At 44.5% G+C, this 27,714-nt stretch overlaps 1 protein-coding gene and 1 long non-coding RNA gene across 3 annotated transcripts in view; one reads left to right on the top strand and one right to left on the bottom strand.

Annotated features, from left to right (window-relative positions):
• Alpha-man-ia (alpha-Mannosidase class I a) overlaps positions 1–27,714 on the top strand; it is a 634,153-nt gene that overhangs the window by 439,734 nt on the left and 166,705 nt on the right. The window lies entirely within an intron of this gene.
• Positions 17,439–27,714, bottom strand: part of LOC143361064 (uncharacterized) — a 92,991-nt gene continuing 82,715 nt past the window's right edge. For both annotated transcript variants that reach the window (XR_013083403.1, XR_013083402.1), the window contains one exon: positions 17,439–17,636. This is a non-coding gene — a long non-coding RNA (uncharacterized LOC143361064). The remainder of the gene's footprint in view (positions 17,637–27,714) is intronic.

Raw genomic sequence — 27,714 nt, 5'->3', positions numbered from 1 at the left:
CGCCCCAGTCACGTGACGCGTTCCCCCTCTGTGTCGCAGAGTCGCCAGTGTAGTCCTTGTCTCCCCACTCTTCCGCTCCCCTTTCATTAGGCCACTCCCCCACTCTTCGGCCACGCCCCAGTCACGTGACGCGTTCCCCCTCTGTGTCGCAGAGTCGCCAGAGTAAGCCTTGTCTCCCCACTCTACTGCTCCCCTTTCATTAGGCCACTCCCCCACTCTTCGGCCACGCCCCAGTCACGTGACGCGCTCCGCCTCTTTCGTGCGTGTGTTGTAACGTCACGTGACTAATCAGAGTGAGACTTTTTCCCCTCAATTCGAGTCAGTTCCCCTGATCCGGCGACTCTGTTGTGGACGCACATCGTTAATGTTTGGCCTACTTCTATCGCTTATGTTACCAAATATTTGCATAATCTCGTCAGCTCACGACCAGCGCGCGCTGGATCGATCCTTTCTCCTTCGAATAAGCCCTTTCCCGGCGAAAAATATTCTCGTATCGGGACGAAAAGTTGAGATGCGTGAAACCATTTTTCGTCGGTAACCTGGTCACTCTACCTTATCGGCAATCTACGAAGTCCGGGCCCTTAAGCCGAAATAAAATTCTATTTCGGTTTCGTTAATGTACATCCATTGGACAACACACAGACACATAAATTCTCCCCTTTATTGGGGGGAGGGGGAAATTACGAACTACAAAAGAAAAAGGTTCTAATCACCGAAACCGCGTAAAATGAATCGCAACGCAACTGGTTAACGTGTTCTTCGTAGTTCGTAGCGTGTCCATTATTCGCTTCTGCTGTGCGCGCGCGCTTAGTTGAAGGTTAGGCTCTGATCGGCGTCCGGCTGGTGCGCATTAACTGCGATTTACTGGAACGCAGAAAATCGCAGGCCTTGTGCGCGGATTCACTTCTGTCCCGAGATTTCCCCGTTATCGTTCGGAAGCTGTAGGGATCGGGGAATTTCCGATGGTGCGGCGGCCCGAGTAGATACGCTCGACGTTCGCAAGAACCCCGGGGCATGTTGGTTGTTTTAAGTTTCAAGGACTTGCGAGGGTCTTACTGAATTCCGTTGTTGCGATTTACGGAAGAGCCCCGGCGAGCTTCCGCGAATACGGCGAACTACTTAATAACGGGGCGGAACTTCGATGTAAACCTGAGGGTGGGGGGCGGGGGGTGGGGCTAACCGGCTTTCAATTTATTTAGCGAAAAATCTACTAACTACGTTAGAGCAAGTTGCCTAATACGCGGAGGTTTCTATTGATTCTACATGAACGGAAAAATATTTTTATATGGCCACAATCGGGGACGGTGTATACACTGTTTACTCGATATATGTCCGAAATACCTAGCCGATAAATGTCCCAGAACTATCTCCACTCCCTGCGGTGTATACCCCGTGAATCGAGGTCTATATGTTTCACTGTCCTTAAAACAGTATCTCCTGGACGATACATGTCACTGGCTAGGCCCGCATTTTGGACATATATCGAGTGAACACTGTACTGACAAATAGCGTGCAGACTCGCTGGCGCAACTAACGAGTGGCAATGATCACTCGACCGTTCAATAGATTCCGCTAATTATGAAACAAGTGCCGCTGATACGATTAGAATCGCTATGTTCCGTAATGCGATGCTAATCTGGCACGTGAGTTCCTTCTGTCTCCGACTATAATCGACTGTTCGCGACTGTGGGATGATAACCGAGTTTATTCAATGAATGACTAAGTCACCGTCAATCTAGGTCAACCGAATTACTGGCGAAGTTGAAGTCATGCTCGACACCCGCTATACTTAGCGCGTAAACCGGCCTAGCGGTTCCACATGAATATTTCACTGGAAAAACAACGCGTCTGTCCAAAATTCTTTTTATCGTTTGGATACTGTTTTTAAACAATATTTATGTATAATAAATTATTACTAATAATAGTGCTGTTACGAGAGAGGAGACCCGAGGCCGGTTCTAACGGGCGATTACAAGATGGCAGGTGATTATCAGGACGCGGTATTCCGAAACAGGTGTGCGTGATTATAGTTTGACCATCAGAACTTGCCGGACCGTCGGAGAGTTAGGATCGCCTGGGCACGTCCGGTTTGTCAATTTCGTCGGAGCGAGCCATCGTGCCGAGGTGACCGAGTCTTTCTTACGGCGTTATTAGTTCGCGCGCGATGCCAATTAATTAGAACCAGCTCCGCGAAGTCGAGCACTGCCAGCGAGTTTACACCGAATCAGGACAACCGATATATCCATCCTTATTGTTCGAGACACACACACACACACACAAAATAGTTTCCGGGCAACTTCGGGGAAAGTTATCGTTGCCGCCCGCCCGCCCGCCAGTCAGTCGCCCTGTCCGATAACTAATCAGGCTTTGCCCGCGCGAAAAACGGCTTTTCCCCGCATGATGAAACGTTCCTTCGCCTAAGCGGTTCAACGAGCTGCAAGTTGTTTCCAGGCGTTTCGGAGTTTGCCGGAACGGAAAAACTGTGGCGTTTCTCGCTGCCATCTTGTTTTCAGAGTGAACGCTCGGGGAGAATCAGAGTAGGCAGATCGAGACTTTTCCCCCACTCTACCGCTCCCCCTCCGCGAAGCCCCTCCCCCCTAATCCAGTGCCGACAGAGAGAGAGAGAGAGAGGGGGTAACTCTTCCCCTCAATTCGAGTTCCAATGTCGTCAGAAAATTCCTCTCCTCCTTTTCCCCTTCCACTGTCCCATTCCACCACCATGGGGACACTCCAAGGTCCCCCATTAAGACCGTAGACTGGTCACGTGACGTGGTGTCCCCGTCGCGCACGCGCAACGTGTCACATGTTACTCTGCTCGTCGGAGAGGGGGTACATTGTACTCCCCTCGATTTTCATATGGAATTTGCTCGATATCGGAATTAATTATGTCCCCACTGAGCAACTTTTTGTCGTCCTTTTAACCCTTTGCACTCGAGTGGTGACTGCAAGGCGCCGCTAGAAATTGCTGTATCATTATTCAAAATATTTTTCGCATTATTAACACTAGGTTCACGGAGCACTAAAAATGACTGTTACACATTACTTGATACAAAACAACATGAACGTATCTATCAAAATTTGTAGCCATCTTTTTAACAATATATACCCAAAGAAATCAATTTGTTAAATAATTCCTCGTGTTCGCATCTTCACAATCTCAACATTCGTAAATTAAAACTATTAGAATCCGTCATTTTGACGTGTTCCGTGAATCGAGCGTTAAATTTGTTTGTATCTAATAAATTACTAAACACTTCGGTATTGTACGAGTACGATTGCACCATTTTCGTATGTATAACACGAAAACAGAAGTATATAGAAGGGAAATATTCTAAAACTAAAAAATTCTTCAAACGGCTTCGAGTGCACAGGGTTATTCAATTTATGCTCGGTTCAAAAGTATCTGATTTTTCGAAAGCGGGAACGCTCACCGAAAGTTTCTTTTGCCGGGCGCTGTAGCCCGGTGGGCGCGTCGACCGGTCGATCCGCGATTACCGTGATCGATGGGTTGACATATTGTTGCGGATCGATAAGGCACGATATAATTTCGGCGAGGCAGGCCCGGGATAAAGACAGTGATAATCCGGCTTTCCGTGGGGCGGTAATAAGAGCGAGATTTCGGGGCCGCGGCCGGATTAAAGCGCCGCGAGGAATCCGAAGACGTTAGCCCCCGAGATCGGGAAGCTGATACCGGAGGTGAACGGCCGATCCACCCGAGATCCTCCGTATCGGATTATGCCACGGCGGATCTTGCCGGCAGTTTCGCCGGATTCGGGTAATTCTAAATAATTTTTTCCCCGCCCCCACCACACCCGCCCTCTCCTCCTCCGGAACGGAAAAAAGAACCGAGGCGGTTTCGATCGAACGAGTGTCTTACGGGCGAACGCGATGCTCCGAAAAATGCCTGATCTCCGTGAATTACAGAGGAACCTTGCTCGGACGCCGATCGGAGCCATTTTTCTTTTATGCGCCGGCGTGCAAAATCGAAGATGCACCGAAATTGTCGATATTTGAACTGCGATAATTTCGGTAAAAGAAAAAAAAAATAGTACGACGCCATACCCGCTCTCATTTCGAAGCTCGAAGCCTCCACTCCCCTCCATCCATTGTTTATTACTGTCTCAGATATTTTTCCACGACACTGGGCCCGAGTAACAGAGGACCCTGTTTCTGCTCCAAATCGTTACAAATTGGAACGGCGGTAGAGCGGTTGAAAAATTTTTCTCGCGACTGTAACCACCGTGGATTTGAAGATCGAAGCTTCCCCTTTGCAACGAACGCTCGATACTCGATCTACGATTTTTTCCAGTCGAGTTATCGAGCCTGGAGTGAAAGTTGTGCGGAAGAAAGAGAGGAATAAGCTTTCGTCGCTTAAACCGGAGCCTGATGTCATTTTGATTAGTACGGAATTAATTTTTTAGTAATTTCACGTCGTTCTATCGTCGAGGATACCACTTTGTTTCCCCGTTCCCGGCGACTCAATTTTTTCTTCGCTCCTTTAAAAGCCCAGTCTCGCTCGCCTTCGCGTAACATCTCAATTTCGCTTGCTCCCGCGGAGCCCCTCTCCTCCCCCCTCTCTCTTTCTCTCTCTCTCTCTCTCTCTCTCTCTCTCTCTCTCTCTCTCTCTGTCGCTCTTTCGCTCGGCGGCTTTTTTCGGTCCAGTGTTTTTCACCGTGCCTCCGCTAAACCGCAATTTTCGCTCGCTCCGTCCAGAAAGCTGCGGAGCACTACACCGCGTTTCTAAAACCACGATTTTTCACTCACCGTCCCATTTCGGCTCGCTCCGCTAAAAATCTACTGGCCTATCTGCCAGTCGAGCCAGTCCGAAGCAATTTCGCACCACCCCCCTCCCCTCCGCTTTTCATAAAACAACCACTCCAACGTACGCCAGTTAAAAAATCCCCCTTTGACTCGGCTCGGTTCGCTTTGACACATTCTGCACACTTATTTCGCAAGCTGAAACCATCGGTCAAACGTCTTGTTCACGAGTCCAGGCGAAAACGGACGAGGTTACGGTTTCGTTATCGTCTACCAATTGATCGTCAAAGAAACAACAAGAATTTTCAACGTTTTGGACTTATCAGAGGACTGGGCGGGCACTAAGCCACACCCCTGCGCGCGAAGCCACGCCTCCACGGGTACGAAGCCACGCCCCTGCGGGCACCTAGCTCCCGTTTCTTTCGATTCATACAATTTCTACTTTTGCACAAAGATTCGCAGTCCGCTCGATGCCACATACTTCTGATTCACATTGAGAAGTCCTTGCGATTCGATCATCAAACGAGTTCGAGTTCGAGGCTCACGCCGGAGCTGAACGCTCGACGCGATCGCTTTCCGTTTGATCAAAATTTTTCGACAGTCATGATCCCCGCCGCGGCCAATGAAAGTCCCAAGGCACAAGGCAGCCCTGAAGAAGGACACGACCCACGACGTATTCCGCGCGGTAGCTGCGGATCAATCACGATGAGGAGCGATCGATCATCCCTGACCCGTGGGCCGTGGCACTGTTAGGGAGATTTCGGTGCATATAAGTGTCAAATTTCGATGATCGATGGGCCGCAATAATTTTGTAGTGAACACAACGTCGCAGAGAAGAAGAGAGAGAGAGAGAGAGAGAGAGAGAGAGAGAGAGAGAGAAAGAAAGACATCAATCAGTGGACGCAAAGGATCAACTACCGAGAATCGATCTTTACCTCCGGCAAGTTTTTTCGCGAGAGCACGACGAAACGGCCACCTGACAGCTCGTTCGCCGACGATAAATTTGCGGAGCGGGTCAATGTGTATGCACGCGTGTGTGCGCGCAGGCCGGGCGTGTGTGTATGCGCGCCGGCTAGGTGGCTCGGGTCGATTTCGTCAAGAGATACCGATCCGTTTCATTTTTCTTTCATTTCGACTAATACGATTTGCCGGAAAATGCGGTCGCGATTGAGGACTCGAATTCAAAGAGGATTTAGAGGCGGGTCCGATGGCGCCCCACCGTCAGGCACAAGAAACGTGTGCAACGTTCCTCGAGTCCGGGGCGAGCGAGGAATCGATAAGCACTCGAATACATGCCACTCCATTTATTGTAGTCGTCTGAGGCGGTTTTGCAAAGAGGACTTTTGCAGGAATTTTATTGCATAACGACGGGAGGGTTTAAGCTGTTATTCGGGTGATTTTTCTATTCGAAACATTCGATAGATTGTCCCCGCTCGTTACAATTTTCTGAAACCATGATACGATCAAGAAGTTTGCGGTACAGTCTTCTCTCGATATATGTCGCAGATACCTGGCTGATGAAAGTCATAAAAGCCGCGGAGCATCGAAGCTCGAGAGTCAACATAATCGGGTCCTACGTGCAGTGTGGACCAAACAATAGTATCTCCTTGACGATATATGTCGCTGGCAAGATCCGTGTTGTTGACGTATATCGAGAAACCACAGTATGTTGATTATACTGTTACGAACGGGACGTTTCATATGCGAGGACCAAATACAAATCGATGTAGATTGAATCCAGCACTGCAACTGACTACTCTGTTGGCATAACTGGCGATCGCATTACCATGTAAGAAGCGGCCGCATTTCCGGGAACGTCACGGCGTGGCGCGTGTCGACATGTGGACGGAATAGATGAAGCTGACGTGAACAAGAACGCGATAGTTAGCCTAAGCGACGCGGTCAGGATTCCTCGCGTGAGGTCTACGCGAGAAGAAGCTATTCTGCAACACCTGGAATCCCACTTCTGCTCGAGTTATGTAATTTCGCGGAAGGGGATCTCCTTAACCTTCGAACAGTCTGCGGTCAAATTGTGCGACACCGTGTCCTTGTACATGACGCTCCCCTGCAAACGTCGGAAAACACTGCCGGATTATTGTTTTATTCTTATAAAACGTTTTGATCGAGAAGTGCCATTACAGGTTTGGTGTACAGTGCGTTCGAAGAAAGTATTTCGTCGAGCCATTCCCAAGGTCATTTCAAACAACTTTTTCCTTTGCGAAAATGTCCTCCTCGGCTTCGTTGGGGAGTTATTAACGAAAAACACGGACCAATCAGAGCGCGGCTACGGCGAATGGACTCCGCCTTAGCGGCAAGTACTGAGCGGCGGGGCCCGTCACCGGGGCGGGGTCCGTCCGCTGTAGCCGCGCTCTGATTGGTCCGTGTTTTTCCTTAATAACTCCTCAACGAAGCCGCGCAGATCATTCTCGTAAAGGAGAAAGTTATTTCGAATGATCTTAGGAATCGGCCTGTTCAACGCAATACATTTTTGGAACATAAAGCTTTGAGCTAATACAGTCTACAGGTTCATTAGCTACTTTTTCAAATTTTATTTCAACGTCAATCAATGCGACTGTCGTCGTGAAAAATTATTGGACTTTTCTGGACACACCTCGTATTAATAAATGTTGCTGCCGCGCGTCGGGTGATTTGTAGTTAATATAGCGGCTGGATCTGTACTTTTCAATTACGCCGGAACAGGTGGCCGAAAACAGCAAGGAATGCCCGCGGTTCTAACAGCAACTATGCTCGCCGCTTCGAGCGAAACGGAATGTTGCAATCCGTAACGCCATAACGAGACGCTCGCGACTGCTGTCGCGTCGCGTCACGCGAGCCAAATTAATTTCACGATAAGCGACACAGCCACTTCCTAGGATCTAACGGGTGAACAACAATTTCGTTTAATTACTTTGGCAACGGTATCTAATTGGCGCACGAGCGAGCATGCCTGCTGGAGGCCGAACGACTGTTACCGGAGCCAGTCGAATGCGAATTACTCGAACGCCTACTCCGTCGCACGCATCATCTGCGGCGGTCACCTAACCTATAATTCCAATAGAATCGCAATACCTCGAATATTGCAGCGTGTAAACTTGCGAAATACGAGAAAAACTTCGACATCAACAAATACCGTTTACCCTACTTTGGGTGGCAGTAGATGCAGAAAAGATTGTTCAAAAAGCACAAAGAATTGTTAGACTTTTTCCTTAAGTGTCCCCAATTCACCCACTCTCCCCCAATTGTTACAAATTTCCGGAAACTAGTTACAATTGCACAAAAAGTTTTATAAGTAGACAGGAGGTGTTTATGGAAATTTGAACTTTCATTGTTGATTTTTTGATTTTGACATTGACAAGGTCAATTCGTCAAACAGTACATTTCTGACAGTGAGCATGCAGTGAAGATGTCATCATTATACCCAGTGGTGGGCACGCATAACTGCCGCAGGCAGAACGCTTCCCCCACCATCGTCTCTTAAGTGTACCGCGCACCTTCGCTGCGCAGCAGTGCCTCGTGGATGTGGATAGACAGCATAAGTCGCTGGAGGGGAGAGACGGAGGCGCCGCTGCGCAGCGAAGATGCGCGCTGCACGAAAGAGACGTTGGTGGGGGAAGCAGGCAGCCGAGGGGCCCCTACCGTGCCCACCACCGTGCTATAAGTGTTCTCCTATATTTAAAGAATGAGTAAATGCTATAAATGCATAAATATCATAAATATAAAAATACAGAAATGTTGTCACTTTAAGTGGACGACGTTCAAAATTCTGTGACCCGTACATAAACAATTGATCGCAGCGTAAATGCTACGGGAGAATAGAATGTGGTAACATCGTTCCACATTTCGCTTGATCACAGTTCGAACAATAAGCGTTTCACTTTGTTCAGATGCATTCAGTTTAATGTGTCCCCCAGTTTAATATGTCCACTGTGAAAACGAGGTTACTAACTCATACCCAGTTACTCATTGTCTGAGTCACACGAAGTGCAAGGTCCATAAGCATAGTTCACGCTGAGTTATAGCTAAGGGGTACGCGAATCCCAGCAAAACCCTAACTGCGTACGTAGCCGTCATTTTCCGTGCAAGAACTGGCCTGTGAATAGAACGAGTCAGACACTTATAGAATAATCGTAATCTATCCGTAAGCGCAACTTTGTTATGGCAGCGTAAAGAAACACTTTGTCGCACTACAGCATTCATGGCAGGCAAGTTCTGGCCCACTTTAGTTTATCTCGCGTTGTGTTCTCGTAAATGCGGGGGAACCTCGATTATGCGAACTAAATGGAGACACGTGGGTCTGAAGTAATAAATTCTTTACACAAACAATTACGACTACAATTCTTTTCGAAAACTATTTGCACAGTAAATTTCCAATTTTCGAGAAATTGACGATATTTGAACTGCGACAATTTTATTTTTAAAAAGTAGTACAACAATGTTGATTCATTTTAAAGCTTTTGCCAAATTGTTTATTTATTGCCTACGATATTTTTGCATTTCACAGTGTTCGAATACTTTTTAGATGAACAGCGGATTTTTATGTGAAATCAAAATTGTGTCCCACAATTGCACAGTTGCATGGGAGTTAAATGGAAATGTCCTTTCTCCGTCAGTGATTTTGTAAAAGTTGAAAATTAAATTCTCTTGCTATTTTGCAGTCTTAGAGCATGATCGCAACAATTAGTAAAATTCCCAAGCCGGGAATGTTGATCCATCAGTCACACCTTCGAACCTAACACGGATTGGTCAAAGTGCCATAACGAGCTGGAACGTGTGTAAACACGTGTGATGTGACTAGAGTGTCAGGGGCGATCGCGTGATAATAAGTGCCCTCGGTGAAACGCTGCAATTAATCAAGAACTCTCTTCGCGACGCACGGAATATTACTCATTAACAACCATAACACCATAAACGTGATAACCTCCATATAAAATCAGTTTCAACCTCGACTTTCTACAATTTTTTAAAAATCGAATTTGCAACCGAAAATTCTGAAAAAATTCACAGTCGTGTACACTATCGGGTAGAATGTACATGAATTTTTTTGTAATTTTTTGTTAAGCGGAACGGGAGAAACAGAGCAAAATTCGTTAAACTGTTTTTACCCCATAACTACCCCTGTGGTAGGGGTGCGGACGTGAAACTTGGCACAGAGCGTTGTACTTGGGGGTCCTGTCGAACGGTACGAGGAACGATCAAGTAGGAGGAAGCGGAAGAAAGAGGCTGTGCGAATACTATAAGAATGTAGAGTGAAATTAATTCCACCGAGCCGGGCGATAGAATGAAAGATTAATTAAACGGATTCCAGACGAAGGATGCCCGGGCATTCGAGTTTCCGTCGCGGGAGACGCGTAACGATATATTGATCGCACGGCGAAAGCTGTTAAATATTCCACGAGTCTGTGCGCGTGGAATCCGACTGGGACTATAAACGGCGAACATGTAAATACTCGTCGAATATTTTATGAACCCCTTAATCAGGTGTTCCGCGTCGGACGCGCATAAACCTGACATCTTTGTTACCGGGTCATTATTTCATTGAAGGATCGAGCGCGGCTCGCGAAATCAAACAACACGCCGCACGTATAATTCGCGTGACTAATGAACAATCGGGTACACACACGTGTATTTAGACGTCGTTATGTAAGATCGAGCAACCGATGATGATGATGCACGCTGCTCCACCGGATGTTAAAGCTCGGTACACACTATCGGCTCCGTTCCCGGCCCAGTCGAACGCCGTTCCGCTGCGATGTATTGTTCCGGCTGTGTTATTTCACACTAAACGATGAATAAAGATTTTATGTATTTACGAAGAAGGTTGAGTAGCTGGAATATAAAATGGCACGCAAATCAAAGGCAGTTAAGTGTGCCGATATTTTTATTATAATTTTCGGAGGAGGAAAGGAACTCTGATTTGGTATCGTGTAATTAACCACTGGGAATTTCCGTTTGGCGTAAACATCGTCCAAGGACGCAGATCTGTCGAGCGAATCGGGAGACGAGAGCGAGCGGACCGATACCGTGTACAGAGCCTAATTGGTCGGGAATAATTGTCGAAAAGAACCGGTCCGGAATTAAGAGCCGTGCGTGAGTTATCTGGATACCGGATGAGCCTGCATCATACTATTTAAACGCGCGAGGCCGGCCGATCGTCAATTTGTTTAGAATCGCCGAGCGAGAAATGATTGGATCGTTTCATAACTGATATCGTTTCCGACGCTAATTGCGACCTCAAGAAAATTGATATTTACGAGCCACGTCGAACAACAGGCTGCGCGCGTTTCGTGCACTTGCCGCGTTCGCGTGAAACGCGGTAAAACAGACTACAATTCCGCGCGCGCGCGCGCGCGGATCTGCAACAGGTTGTATAATAATTTCAGAAATTCCGTCAACTATTTCAGTTTCCGTGAAGAATTCATTCGGTGTGCTAATTAATTCCGTAGCCCTGATCCATTGTAACTGAAAATCTCGATACATTTTCGAATGTATTTTGGTCGTTTATTAAGGAACGAGAAAATGAAGAGCTATGAACTAATTTGTGTACTCAACCCCTTGCACTTGAACATCGCGCTCTGCTAAATATGTTATTAATTTCCCGTGTTCCCAAGGAATAGGTCGACAAAATATTGCACTTGGGTGATTCCTTAGGCGATTCGAAGTAACTTTTTCCTTTGCGAAAATCTTCTCCGCCGCTCCGTTGAGGAGTTAGTAACGAAAAACACGGGGCCAATCAGAGCGCGGCTACCCCCTCTCTGCTGCCACCGGTCAGTCACGTGACCGGACCGTGGGGAGAAAAGCGTCGTGGAAGGGGAAGCGTAGAGTGGGAGACAAGTCGTAATATGGCGACTCTGGGTCCCACTGAGCGGGGCGTTACCATTGGTCGAGCCGGAATGTAGGCGCGCTCTGATTGGTCCGCGTTTTTCGTTAATAACTCCGTAACGAAGCAACGGAGAGCATTTTCGCAAAGGAAAAAGTTACTTCAAATCGCCTCAGGAATCACCCCTTTCAAGGAAGTACATTTTTGGAAAAAAAATTTCATTTGGCCACGAAAAGCCGATTTCCAAACCACTGTGCAGCCTTTAGAGTAGGAAATTCCCTTCATGACTGCAATCGTAATATTCTTTTGACTGTAAAAGCAACGATTCTGGAATCGAACGTCCCAATTAAATTTTACAGCACCGATCGCCGGGATCGCGACGTTAAATCTGTTGAAACAACGTTTTTATCGGACGAACATCAGAATCGGCGAAATTACGTCCGTCTCCACTCGAAATGCATGAAATCCGTAGTTTGCTTACCGCCGGCTGCGTTTTCCAGGTTGCTCGTGCACAGAGAGCAGGCATATTCCGGCGATGAGCGTAATCGGTTCATTACTAATTCAGAGCGATTACGAGACTCGGTAAAATATTGAAGCAAGCCGGTGAACTGCAGTACACGGGAAACTCGAAATATAATTGGCACTCATCCGTGGCATTGCATCGCGTTCACGTTTGCTGCAATAACGTACAGGGTGTTCCGGAAAAAAATTCGAAATTATTATGACGAACGGGCTATAGCGTATCGAGCGAAAAAGCATTGGTAAACGTTCGTCGTGAACCCAGCCGTTTCCATGATACAATAATTTTTATTGTGTGCTGGCTATCTTGCTTACTAGTCTCTTGACGTTTGCAGAAAATGTGAAACATTCTGCCATTTTGCAGAAACATTTCGTTACTTTTATTAATAAAAGTGGTAAATGTCTACGTAACCTCTGTAGCTTGAAACAAATGCAGACAATTTTTATGTTGCTTCAAATTCTGGAGTTTAATTATTAGTATAGTGCTATGGTTAAACTTTACCTGAAGAAACCAGAAATTTTTAACTTTTTTTTGTGTAATCTTGTAGATTTTGGCGAGAAAGTGTCGAAAATCCCAGTTTCAATCGCTAGGTGGCAGCACAAGCACGTGGCGATGTCGATAAAGTAGATTTGCAAGCGTAGTCTCTATCTACGTTATCTTTACACACGCATAACTTTGGAACCGCTGATCTCCTAGAATTAAAATTTGTATTTTCGGCACTTTCTCGCCAAAATCTACAGTATTAAATTTGAAAAAGTTGCAAATTTCTGGTTTCCTCAAGTAAAGTTTAGTCTACTACTATTACTACTTATAATTATTTCAAATCAGAACAAATTTTTGGTTGAATTCCAAAATGAATTCCCCTAAGATGAAACTAATGTAACAAACAGAAGCAAGATTATTATAATTAGTTTTTAGTTTATGACGCCACAGTGAAGATTGCAAATCGCGGTTCTGCGTGGTCCCTTCGTATTAAAACTTCATCGATGAAATGATACGGTATAGTTTCGAACGACTAAATCGCGGCAGCGTCCCATAGTGAAACTTAATTATAGCGGACAGGGTCGGTCGCGTTATGGGTAAAATACTTCGAAAGCAATTAGGTTAATCAAACGTGCTTGTCGCCACGGTTGCTGGGACTTTCAATAACTTGCCCCACGACACGTTGTGCGTACTGCTCTGAAATTTGATGCCAGGTATCATTTAATCAACCTAATCATGTTTAATAGTGGTTGCGCCGCCACGGTAATCCAGTTGTTATTAATTTAATGAAACGTTTGCGCTAATTGCGTTCCGCCGATTCAAGCGTCGTTATTGTTTTCGTTCCGTGTTAACAAATCTGCTTTAATGCGACGCGATTCTACGATTTAATCCGAATAAACATTTCGAAAATGTTTAACATACGCTTTGTAATTTCGTATTGTTTTTTTACGCATCGTTTCCTGAAACGAAACAATTAACATTCGTTCGAAAGGTTTTCGAAATCGATCGTCGGTCGGCTTGAGTCGACCTCATAATTTTTCACCGCGAGCACGCGATAAATAAACTTGAAAAATGTATTCTGTTCTCCAGCACCTGCCGATGACACGTTGCGTAACAACCGGCGTTTGCTATTCAATAAATTACATGAAAATAGTATGGCTGGATCGGTCGTTGTTGGGCCATGCAACGTGAACTAATTAAACCAGCAGCTAATTGAAAATAGGTAACGATAAGAACGATAGGATCGATGTAACGAGAACTATACACGGCAAGCATGGAAGTTGAACATTTTCCAGAGTTGCGTTTGCCGACTGTACAGTCGGCAACTCCAGAAACTGGCGCAAACTAGTTAACCATGTAAAGTTATGAACGATGGATTTATCGTATACGCTGTTACTTCCGTTAAAAATGTTACCTGTACCTGTGCTGACGCGATCAATTACGGTTCCCATTAAATTTTACCAAAAAAGCCACAGTTCACGAAAAAAAAAATGCTACAACTAGCCAATAAGTAACACACCTAATTTTTAGGAATGAAATGTTGCTGATTTCTCGTCCACCAAAAGTTTACGCATTTATTTAGAATTTTTATCTTACTTGATCTGAGCTACTGTATACAAGTAAAGAAATTTGCAATCATTTACTTTACTATTTGCAATTTCATAAAATTAAAATTAAATTAAATTACATCGCAATAGCTGCTCACTAGAGTATAAAAACGTTTGTAAATGAAGCAAAATGTGCGCCTAATCTTCCGTGACCTTCAGCTTATAATTTGCACTCGTTCCTACGTGTCAAAGAATAAAACAGATTGATAGCGGTACAAAGTGCATACAATAAGAAATCGACAGTTACATAAAACCTACACGGAGATTAGTTGTGATAATAATTTCGCCTTCAACCGGAGGACAAACATAGCCGCAAGCTTCCTTCGAACCCGGCCAGTCGTCGACCGATATATATTTAAAAACCAATACCGAAGATAAGTTTCGCACGGCATTAGATCGAAATGTCAAGTGCTGGCGGTCCCGATACGAATAAGTTATTTTCGCGCGTCTGTCGAATAATGTCACAGGGCGGAACAAGAGTGCACTTCGCCGGCTCCGGGGAGGAATCGCGAAATGTCAGAATCACTCCCAGGAGCACCACGAAAATACTTAAGTGCGCGTGTTTAGGCGAATTTATTCCAGGTAACACTGCGCGCCGTGATGCTCTCGAACGTCTTCTGCTTATCATCGAACCTGCTCGAATACACTAGATTGTGCCAGAATGTACCAGAATGTACCAGAACGTTCTCGAATATACCAGAACATACCAGAACATAGTAGAATATACCAGAATGTACAAGAATGTACTAGAATGTACTAGAATATACTACAGTGTACTAAAATGTACCAGAATATTGTAGAATATAGTAGAGTATACTAGAATGTACTAAAATATACTAGAATACACTACAGTGTACTAAAATGTAGCAGAATATTGTAGAATATAGTAGAGTATACTAGAATGTACTAAAATATACTAGAATACACTACAGTGTACTAAAATGTACCAGAATATTGTAGAATATAGTAGAATACACTATAATATACAAGAAGAAACTAGAATGTACTAGAATATACTATAATACATTACAGTATACTAAAATATACTGGAATATACTAAAATGTAACAGAACATAGTACAATATACCAGAACATACAATAGTAGAATATACTAGAATATACTAACACGTACCAGAACATAGTAGAATGTACTAGAATATACTAGAATACACTACAGTATACTAAAATATACTAGAATATACTACAATGTACCAGAACATAGTACAATATACCAGAACATAGTACAATATACCGGAACATAGTAGAATATACTAAAATATACTAGAATATACCAGAATATACCAGAGCACAGTAGAATATACTATAATATACAAGAATATACTAGAATGTACTAGAATATACTAGAGCACGCCACAGTATACTAAAATATACTAGAATGTACCAGAACATAGTAGAATATACTAGAATGTACTAGAATATACTAGAATGTACTAGATTACACTAGAATACACTACAGTATACTAAAAAATATACTAAAATATACTACAATATACTAGAATGTACCAGAATGTAGTAGAATATACTAGAACGTACTAGAATACACTATAGTATATTAAAATATACTACAGTATACTAGAATGTACCAGAATGTAGTAGAATATACTAAAACGTACTAGAATACACTACAGTATACTAAAATATACTACAATATACTAGAACGTACCAGAATGTAGTAGAATATACTAGACCATACCAGAATATAGTAAAATTCACTAGAATAAATAGGATATACCGGACCACACTAGAAGGGAGTTATTAATTGACGATCATTGAGATTGCAGAGCCGCATTAGTTAGAAACGTGGACACACCCAGTCCCAATATGTTCGCAGAACGTGTGTTTCTTAAATATTTCCAAAGAAAAAGTCACATCCACGAAACTTCCTAATCAGGATATCAACCGGGTCGACGAGACCGTAATGCAGTAACACTTTCGTACTGGGAAGTGCACGTCAAAGCGCAATAAATTCAATTTACCGGGGTTGGAACGCCTCGGTGGAGGAGGAGGAAGAGGAGGAGAAGGAGGAGGAGGAGGAGTAGGCGGATGAGGTGTACAAAGGATCAATTCGATTTATTCGTCGACTTGGTTGCATCGATTTCCTAGCGATGCACTTGAGCCTCGGCGGTAACGTCTCTCGCGGCCGGTTCTCGCAATTATGGTCGATCGCGTACGACCGTTGTTCCCCGTCCAAATTAAGAATGTTTTCGCGCGGCCTCGCGTTCCAGTAATTTTATTTCCGTGTTTCTCTCTCTCGCGCGCGCGCGCGCGCTCTCTCGGGCTCCGGGGGAACCCCGAACGTAAAGGGGACTCCTTATCTGCATCGTGTTGCATCGCTCGCAAACATTCGAGGCTGCGCGCACCGTGATTAAGTGGATGCGTGCGCGTAGGCGTGAGCATGACCCGAGCGAAAGAAGAACCGATGAGACCAGGGGAGAATGCGTTGTCGGCGAAAGTTCGGCGCAGCTGTGCGCACCGCGGAAAAAGATTTCGCCGTTGGATAACGATAAATTGCCTCTCGCGCGGCCGAATCTTCGCTCGGACGAGTCTTCCGGGCTACTTCCGATAGTCCGTGTCCGCGATATTGATAATTAGCCGAGGCCTCTTCATTCTCCTCCAGCAACAACCTGCAATTAGATCCGCTTGCTTCAGACCTTGTGAAAGGATCTTCGGGATCTTTTTAAGCAAGTTTCCTGCGTCAGCCACTTGAAAATTCATTTTTCTTTTTTTTTTTGTTAGACTGCGGATTTTTCATGCGTTTATGACAAAATTGAGGAGAAACAGATGAATTTAACCCTTTGCACCCGACTGGTGACTCTGAAGCGGCACTAGAAATTTTTGTGGCATTGTTTCAAAGAAATTACAAAATATTTGTTACATTACAAAATTTTTATTTGATAGATTACTAAACATTTCAATATTATACGTGGATTGTGGTTCGTGTTAATCGGATCAGTTTCGTATGAATAAAATGAAAATATTCTGAGACGGAAGAAAAATTTAGTTTCAGAATGAAAATAGCGCCGAGAGCAAAGGATTAATATTACAGCCTATTGAAATTATGAGGAGCTGAAAGTTGCCATACTAGTTATTCCAGTAATGATGTAAAGGACTCCATTGCGACCCCTCGAGGAAGAAAAACTTCAGTCACTTCGTTCATGAATGGAATAGTATTTATCGGTCAACGAACACCTGTTCGACGTTTCAGGAATCAATAAACGGAAGACTCAGCCCGAAATAGTAGCTGGATAATAGCCAAGCCTGTGAGGGTTTCTGTAAAGCAAAGCTCGAGGGAGTTCATTCGCAGTTGCGTGCAAAACCAGATATCAAACTTAATTCCGTTTAAGCAACTTCGCGTTTTCATCCATTAGAATTTCTCGCCGATCGAATCCGTTCGGTTCTGTTAGACCCCCGTTGTTGTGTCTCATTTAGTCTGAAAACATACCAGCATATCATTCTATATCAATCTTTGAGAATATATTTACACAGCCTTCTATATCAATTTTTGAAAATATATTCACATATTATTCTATATCAAATTTTCTATATCAATCCATGAGATTATATTTACATTTTCTATATCAATTTTTGAAAATATATTCACATATTATTCTATATCAAATTTTCTATATCAATCCATGAGATTATATTTACATTTTCTATATCAATTTTTGAAAATATATTCACATATTATTCTGTATCAAATTTTCGAAATGTAATTTAAATTTTCTATAGCGATCTCTGAGAATATATTTACACAGCCTTCTATATCAATTTTTGAAAATATATTCACATATTATTCTATATCAAATTTTCGAAATGTAATTTAAATTTTCTCTATCAATCTCTGAGAATATATTTACACGTCCTTCTACATCAATTTTTGAAAATATATTTACATATCATTTTGATCACTCTTTGAAAATATATTCACATATTATTCTATATCAAATTTTCGAAATGTAATTTAAATTTTCTATATCAATCTCTGAGAATATATTTACACGTCCTTCTACATCAATTTTTGAAAATATATTTACATATCATTTTGATCACTCTTTGAAAATATATTCACATATTATTTTATATCAAATTTTCGAAATATAATTTAAATTTTCTATATCAATCTCTGAGCATATATATTTACACAGTGTTCTACATCAATTTTTGAAAATATATTTACGATAAAATTTACAAACTTTAAAAAGATATATTTTTATTAATTCCAAATTATATCTGGTCAGAAATTATGCAATCGATGCGATACGACTGTGTGATTTATTAATAATTTAAGAAAAGAGGTTTATTCATGCTATAGCCCGACGTTGTACGGTACACAACGAATTAATTAAACTCGGTCAGAAATGGCGGAGCCCTGTTACGCTGCGCGTGTGACAATCAAATTCCGTCGAATAGGAAATCGCTCGTTTTTGCGATTTCAACATGTCAGCGGAACTTTGATCGAGGATTTTGCCACATGTGGTTTGCGGCCAACAGGTTGGTCAGCCACCTCGAGTCGCGTTACGCTGGGAATTGGAGCACGATCCGTGCCAGATTTAAATTTTCACTACCTTTCCCGAAATACAACGGTGTCTCGTGTACTTTTCCACTGCGTGACCTGAACTGACCGCTTTCGTGAAAGCTCCACTCACTTCGCTCTACAAAATTAACATCCTCCACTAATATCAGAAATAACTAACTGATAATCTAAAGCTATCTTCACACTGGAACCGCTTCAGTCGTATCGGACCAATACACCTGTAGCCTAACGATGTATTGGTCCGATATCGAAAAACTTATCATCCTCTTAAAACTGTCCGAATATTAATAATAATCGTGTTATGTTTACTCTTCCTGGCCCGTCACGGACTATACCCCGCGGTAGTGGGGATAATTCCGCGACGTTTATCGTCCAGGCCTTCGCGACATATACAGAGAAATCACTGTACTTTATGAAATAACAAGAACGTGTTTACCCGATATGAGTCGCCGTAAGGGAAACGCGTTGTTGAGCGAGATAATACTGAAAAAAGCGCGACACCTCGGCAGCTTGTGCATCATTCCCGGACGGGCACCGCATCAAAATGAAATTCCAAGTACGATGGTAAACTTCTCGGTGGTAATTGTCCCGAGTCAGAGAGGATCCGGAGTGTCGTCGTTGTAGTCGCGGTAACGTAGCAGGTCACAGAACAGGTTATTGCCTGACAAAGCGTCCCTCTCACCTGGCTAACGACGAGTCCACATCCGCCGGAAACCGTGCCGTAGCAGCAGCCCCCCCCCCACCCTGAAGGCGTTGGGGTAAGATGAAAGGGAAGCTTTCGTCGAGTCTGCTTGACACCTGCCGGCGCACACGACGACAGGCTTTATTGCTCGCGTTCTCGAGCCACGTTTCGTCACAATGAATCCTTAATGTCTCCTCCCCGCCGCCCCCCCCCACTCCCCGCTCCCCACCCCTCTCTCCCGGTTGGAAAATAATAGACATTAAGCCCGAGCAAGGCAAGTAAGGGACGGTTAACTACGCCCGGAAAAGAAACTTCGTTAAGAGCGGCGGCGGACCCGGGAAACTTGCAAGCTCTCTGCGACGCAAACGAACGACTTCCGCGTGCCGCTAACGCGATTGAAACTTCGAACCATTACCTCTCTTTGTTTCCCTCCAGGTGCGTATGTTTCTCGTTTTTTTTTTTTTTCTTTTTTGGTTTAGCGACTTTAATTCGTTCAGGTGTATTGGTTCGGTTCGGGATCGGTTCTCGTGTAGCTGCAACGAGAAGGGTTTTGAGAAGTTAGGGCAACTGTTACATGTATGGGCTCCGGCGTTTTTCGATACTTGTCCAAAACACCGGTCTAGCCAGGGACATATATCGGCCAGGAGATACTATTTTGAGTCACGCCGAACGTAGAAAGGGACAGTGAAGCTCTAGAGGTCCCTCATAGGCCCTGCAGCAATGGAGGTAGTTCTGGGACTTTTATCGGCTAGGCATTTGGGACATATATCGAGTGAACGCTGTAAATCATTTCCTGGTGGACGCAGAAATTTGTATTCTGTGCAGTCTTCGATGACTATATATTCAACACAATAAAAGAGAATTTGATGAAATGAATGGCTAGACAGCGGATTTTATGCATTTATGACAAAAATGAGTAGGCGTCGTTTGATACAGAATTATTTATTGTTTTGAGGTGTTGGTTCATCGCAGCCTCTGTTAGGTTCCTGTCAATTCCTTCCCCGTGTCAACAGGCAGCTCATTTCTGCTTCTCGTGGCTTAATGGTATTCATGCGTTCGAGGGTGAAATTCTGAGGGATGATTATGCACCTGCTGAGCAGGTTATACATGATGGCGCCATAATGGAAGATCTCGAACGGAGGCAGCCAATACGGGGCGGTGTTGTTTAAGATGCATATTCCGAGTGACTATCAGCTTGTTAACTACCAATTAAATAGTCACCAGCCGTGGCACATCAAATTTCGAAGCTGCTGTAACCCTTGGGCGGGAAAATTATTATTTTCAAAATGAAAACAGTCGAGATCGACAAAACAGAAGATATTTTATTATCCTTGTTTCTCCAACCATCTTTCGTCGCTGTAATGGTCAAGAGCTAAGGGAAGGTTTTATCTACGTCATCTTTACATAACATTGGAACTGGTGATCTCCTAGGATTAAAATTTGGATTTTCGGCAGTTTCTCGCCAGAATCTATAGTATCAAATTTTTAAAAATTGAATATTTCTGGTTTCCTCAAGTAAAGTTTAGTCCACTTCCATTACCACTTATAATTATCTATGTCGACGCTGTAATGGTCAAGAGCTAAGGGAAGGTTCTACCTACGTCATCTTTACACATGCATAACTTTGGAACTGGTGATCTCCTAGGATTAAAATTTGGATTTTCGGCAGTTTCTCGCCAGAATCTATAGTATCAAATTTTTAAAAATTGAATATTTCTGGTTTCCTCAAGTAAAGTTTAGCCCACTTCCATTACCACTTATAATTATCTTTCGTCGCTGTAATGGTCAAGAGCTAAAGGGGAGGGTTCGTTAGGCGAAAATTTCGGTATAATCCGTCGCCCGCGCGCAACCAATTTCCATCAGAGCGCGGGTGGGTAACTGCTTTCGCGGCGAAGTCGTCCGAGATCGTTTGGCGTACGGGTCCGACGGCGGTTAGGGTCGTGATGCTTGCATACAACCAGCGGCGAGAATGAAGGAGCTGGCCCGAAGACAATGCGGGCAACGTGTTAATCCCAGGATACCGCGTGTTTATCATGGTTGGCCCAACTATCTCTCGGTCGTGGGTGGGTCTTTCGAGGCAGCTCCCGCATCCCCAGACACCGCAAACCTCCGACGCCGTCGACTGACGTCACCGACACTCGGGACCACTAACTTACGTCGCGCGATTAAGTCAACCACTTCTCCCTAAGACGACGGCCCCCCGGACGTGCCCGGCTAGTGGTAGAGACCGACGCGATGTCCGACCGTACTCCTAGGAAAATTGATCGATATGCGGTCGCGCTGCTGGCCAGTAGAATGGGACGGCACTTGGTCAGACGTTTAGCCGGCGAACAAACGCTCGCCCGATTCCCCTAAACTTTGCGACAACAAAACCGCGGTCCTCCTGCGACGTAAAACTTGGCCGCGTGCAAAATACAGAAGCAACGTAATCTCCTTCTTAAGTCGAAAATAATGCAGCAGATTCACCACAATGTTTACTCGATCTATGTCCAAAACTCGGGTCTAGCCAGTGACAAATATCGGCCAGTGACATATATCGGGTATTTCGATCCACGCCGAACGCAGAAACGGACAGTGAAGCTTTGGCCTCGGTGCGTGACCCCTCACGGGGTATACTAATTTGACTCATGAGAAACCAAAAATAAAAAATTTTTTTCCGTACGCATTAGCGCTAACCGATACTCGACCCCTCGCAGGCTAGGTCGTCGAGCGTATTTTTACCGCTTGACTGGTTCCAAGGGGAGGGGCGTTGGTGGTGATAAAATTTGGACAGTTACGGTAGAGACCTCCGCGACAGTTACGGAGATTATTCTGTAGGATTGAATTTGAAAGAGGTTACTCCGTTTTGAGTATTAACGACTTGCACCGTGCATTGAGGGGGATATTCGCAGTGGAATATTGCAGTAAGATTCCGTTTCCGAATTTGATATATTCGGAATCGATTTTCGGGTAGAGGGCTGTCGGTGAGGGTTCATTGAAGGAGTTTACGCGGTTCGTAGACGAGAATTCCGTCTCTTGGACCATGGAAACGGAAACAAGCGGGTAGTTTGGTTGTCGGGGTGTATTGTGGGTCGGCGTGTCGGTGGCGAAGATCCACCAAGTTGTAGCCAAACTTCACCGGTTTCCCGGTGTATAGTCGGTTGCGGGCGAACCATGCGAGAGCCACGTCCAACTGGTTTAACAAGTCATTACACAATTCGCCGAGGGAAGCTTCGTGTCTCTTGGAATGAAATTTTCGAATTCTCCGGAGGAAACGTGATTCCACTTCGTCTCGAATTTTACCGTCGACACCACCGTCCGTTTTTCCACGGTTGCATTTCAAACGACACGCTAATTGACTAATTTTTATCGCGTCCGCAGTCCCTTGTCGAGATACACCGCCTTGTAACTTTAAAATTGTTGGGAGAATAGAAAATTTGTTTTCTAGTAATTGTTCGATAAAATAGAAATATCCTTTTAGGGAAACCTGAAAAGAAAGCTTTTTGGAACAACCGTGTAGGCCCCAAAAATGAAGAAATAAATGCAATCGAATACATATCTCGGTTTCGTTGAATATTTAATTCTTTTTTTATTCGACACCCTATATATTTCCATCGATATTCGTGTAGAACACGAAAAAACGAATCCAACGAGTACCATTACCATATTGTTCTGATCATTCAATCTCGAGATATTCGTGTCTGAAAGGTCGGGTGTGATAAGGTGGGGATGAAAAATGGTACCTTTCAGACACGAATATCTCGAGATGGAATGATCGGAACTGTATGGTTATTATACTCGTTGGATTCGTCTTTTCGCGCTCTAAAAGAATATTGACGAAACCATCTACGTTCGCTTACAAAAAAGTTATGAAAAATTAAGAATTAAGAATTAAAAGTTAGAAAACGATGGTTACTTAGATGGGAATTTCTAGACCGGTTCTCAGGAAGCGTGATTTCAATTAAAACTAACTTGGTAAAATCAAATGTTACACATTATTCTTACAAACATTGCACATAACAAAATTATCGTTCGACAACTTTTTAGCTTTAAAGCTAATTATTAAATTGCGCACTGTGCTCGATACGGAACAACTTTATTTAAAGGAAAATCAAGGACCAAGAACGACTCCCGTTAAAAAATTGCGTAACTTTTAATAAACGGTAGCGATCCGAATAATGTTTACGAAAAAATTGCAAAAAAGGCGCGAACGGTACAAGTCGTTCGCTAGTTGGATCCTTCGGAGCGGAATATTTTATCGGATTTCATTCTGTCTCCGGTTTGACACGCATATCTTCCGGCGCATTTGCATATTGCCGTGCGTGCGCGTTCACAATGTTCCATTTTATTAGTGGCCCCTTTCGTTTTCGTTCGTTGTCCCCCCCGTTGTTCGGGTCCCCTTACCATCTCTCCGGCTGACTCTTTAACTCTTTGTTATTTCCCCGTCGAACCTTAATCCGCTCGAACCCCCCCCCCCTTCCCATTCTTTTTCCTCGTCTCGTAATTCGGCGTGGCAGGGTTGCAAACGCCGCGTCGAACTCGATGCGCCGGCAGATACGACCTTTTGTGAGATCGGACCGGCCCAGCCCGGCCCGGCCCGTTTCTTCTTCGGGAATAATAAGACGAAAAAGACGCGAAACGGCTCCCGCCTCCGCGAGGCAAGACCACGAGGCCGTGTTCCACGGTGGGACAAGCGCACGCTGGTTCAAACGCGGACGAAAATCTGCTTTCAGAAGATTCCCCGGACGCAATTTTACGGCTGAAGCTTTGCAGAAAACTAGTCCAAGCATCCTAAGAATTTTCTGCAATTTTCTATTCATTCGAATATTACGTAGAACGTTAAATGGAAAAATTACAGAATTTAACCCTTAGCACAATATACTTAACCTTAGCAAAATATTTTTCACATTATTAAATTACACACTTCGGTATTGTACGAGTAAATTTCACCGTTCTCGTATGTATAACATGAAAGAAGTATATATATAGAAGGGAAATATTCTAGGTCGGAAGAAATGTTTCGTTTCGGAGTTAAAATGGCTTCGAGTGCAGAGGGTTAATATATTTGTGTTTCGTGGGACTTTTATATCGATAAGGTATTGCAGTTTACAAGGCACAGTTTTGAAATGAGCGTGACGATAATCAAACGATGGCGTGAAATAGTGTTGGCTGTACACGAAGAACGTCAGCCGACGAGTCTCCCGCGCGGCAGCCTCGGTCGTGCTCACTCTAAGCGCGGTCACGTGACTAAATTGCATCGCGGGTATCAATCAAGAGGCGTGCACGGGGCTTTAGGCAGAAACAAACGTGCAACGGGCGTCTACGTCGTAATAAGTTCGCGGATCGGGCGAAAGTGCAGCTACGATTGCCCGGCAACGAGATTACGGTAATTACCTGCCACGAGGAGCAACAGTTTCATTACGGATAAGGACGCGGCGGTGCATCCGGTGCGCCATCTCACTTTCAGAGAGTCAGAGAGAGAGAGAGAGAGAGAGAGAGAGAGAGAGAGAGTGAGAGCGAAAAAAAAAGAAAAATCACCGTTCCGTCGACGAAGGAAAGGAACTGTCCTTGCTCGCGAGCGTTCGCGTGTGCATTCCGCTGCCCTTAGGAGAAAAACCGTATTATCACGCGTCAGCGGAGCGGACGCGCGCACGAGGCGGTTTCGAGCGGGCACGGATGCCCGCGATGGAATTTTAATGAGATCTTATCCGACGTCCCGGCCGAATCTAATTAAGCATCGCCTCTCGGTGCGCGTCCGACGACGACGACGATCCGCGAAACAAATTATCGCACGGTCAGTTTCGGCCGCGAAATCACGAACAGCTTGCCAATCCGGGCCGCCGACGAACACCACCAGTTTCCGGCCCTTAGGCCAGAACGCCGTCGTTCCCCTGATCAACCGAAGACACGTAATCGCGGGACGCTCTCGTTCTAACCGCCGCCATTGTCCGCGCCGCCGGCGAACTTTTCGGTGCGAAGTCTATTTGCTGGCGATTCAAGCGGGAGAGGGGGGAAAGGGAAGGGCGCGGGTTTAGTCGTAGGTTAGATCGAGACCTGTGCCCCCACTCCAACTTCCCCCCTCCACGTCCCCTTCCCCCGTCACGTGACTAACCCGGTACTGGCAGAGAGAGGGTAACTGTATTCCCCTCGATCCGTGCGATTAAGACTTGCCTCCCACTCTGTCCTTCCCCCTCTACGGCGTTATTCCTCCCCCTCTTTCCACGCCACCGATCGGTCACGTGACGTGACGCGCGCACCGGATTCGCGGTGCGTCTGCGTCTGCGTCGGTAGTCGCGGAGAGGGGGTAGCTGTACTCCCCTCAGTTCGAGTGAATTCCCCTGATGCATACTAAAATGCATACTAAACTGACCGTTTCCTGCTGGAAACTCGATTAATTAATTCCCTTTCGAAGGCAAGCCGGAGACGGAATTAACTCGTTTTCATTAGCACCGTGCAAAAAAGTTTCCCTGTTTAACTACTTCCCATACGGTATGTGTATATATATATATATATATATATATATATATATATATATATATATATATATATATATATATATATATATATGTGTGTGTGTGGCGATGAACATTTGTTTTGCCGAAGTTTTACGTTATGCTCGTACCGCTCGGAAACAAATTTATAATTCATAGTGGACACGTATGTTCGAACGCAATTTTTAATTGGTCATTATTGTTGATTAACGCTGCAGCGTCAAACGCGAGAATTTTCGAAATTGCGTTAGGAAAATAATGGGACTGCGCGTATTCCGAATTGTCGTGAGTTCGTTGCAGTACGCGTAAATACATATGTTTGGCAAGTCTCCGGAAAAGAAAAAATAAACTTTGCCCCGCAGCATTTTGGAATCGGTTTCGCATAATTTTCTGGTGTGGCAACAAGCTCGTCGGTGGTCAACCAGGACGAGAACGGCCGAGAAAATTCCATTTTCCGTCCGGTCCTCTTTCGAATCGCTGGGTGGTCGTGCATGCTCGCATATGTGTCCGTTCGCGACACGAATTTGCCTGGCTTTAAAGCACTTCCACCGGTCCAATTTTCCGCAAGAATGTGACACGTAGCAATCTTGGTAACCTCGGGGCCCCGGTGCACGATTTATTGGCTACCGAGTGTACCTGCGACGATTTATCTTCTTCCCTTCCCCCCACCCCTCGCCCTTTCGCCCTTATTTCCTTCGCGCGCCGTCCTCTTTCACTTTTCTCTTTCTCTACCACCGATACTTTCTCCTTTTTCAGTCCCCCCCCCTCCCGTTTCTTCGCACTCGGTTTTCCCCTTTCCATTGTCCCTTTCTTGATCCTTCCTCCTCCCCCCACCTTCCCCCATTATCTCTCCTCATCCGGACAGTTTTGCAACGTCTCCTCGTTCTGTTAATTTCCAAGTCCCTTTTGTCTTCACGAGTGCTTTGTACTTTCGCGCATTTCGTTTCCATTCACTGTTTTTCTCACCCCATCTCTCTCTCTCTCTCTCTCTCTCTCTCTCTCTCTCTCTCTCCTCTTCATTGTACCCTGTTTACGCGTATCTCTCAATTCGCTGTTTTACTCTGCTCCGATTCATCGACGAGATTCCAAGGTTATTCGCATCATTTCATGTGCAATCCTACGTGTTTTTCATTGCTGGACGGATTTTTATGCAAAATAAAAATATTCCGCCTGAACTGCAACAAACTAGCGCGAAATAGAAATTTATTATCTTTCTTAATATGTTTTCCATGCTTTGAAAATAATGTAACGGCGTTCTCAAATTCTTCTACTATTTTTATTCAATTGTTTTTACTTAAACATTTTTGTTAAGTGCATCAAATCGACTGTTCATTCATTATTCTTGTAGAGCGTGAAAAGACGAGTCCAACGACTATAATGACTGTATCGTTTCGACCGTTCAGTCTAGAGATATTCGTGTCTGAAAGGAGCAAAGCTAACCTAAAATCTTAGGTTTCAGACACGAATATCTCGAGACCGGACGATCGAAACGGTATGGTCATTATACTCGTTGCATTCGTCTTCTCGTGCTCTACGAGAATATCGAAGCAAATCTATGGGGTGTCGCATAAAAACTATATCGAAGCGATCTATTTAGAAAATTGAGAAAGGGTTCTCTCCACTGTTAAACGTACCCCTCTCGATAGTATTTTCTTTCTGGAAAATGTCGTCTCACAACGAACCCATAAAGGTTTACTGAACAAAATAACAGTTTAAATTTACAAAATACACTTGCGTGAAGTCCTCAAGTGTCATGACACGTCAGGAGGAGGGTACGGTGTCGCCTCTCGATCGGCGGTGCAATGAATAATAAATCGCA

The sequence above is a fragment of the Halictus rubicundus genome, chromosome 14 (genome assembly GCF_050948215.1).
Source record: "Halictus rubicundus isolate RS-2024b chromosome 14, iyHalRubi1_principal, whole genome shotgun sequence".
Classification (NCBI taxonomy): domain Eukaryota; kingdom Metazoa; phylum Arthropoda; class Insecta; order Hymenoptera; family Halictidae; genus Halictus; species Halictus rubicundus.
Note: the sequence above shows the minus strand (reverse complement) of the source record. Positions and strands in the feature narration are given on the sequence as shown.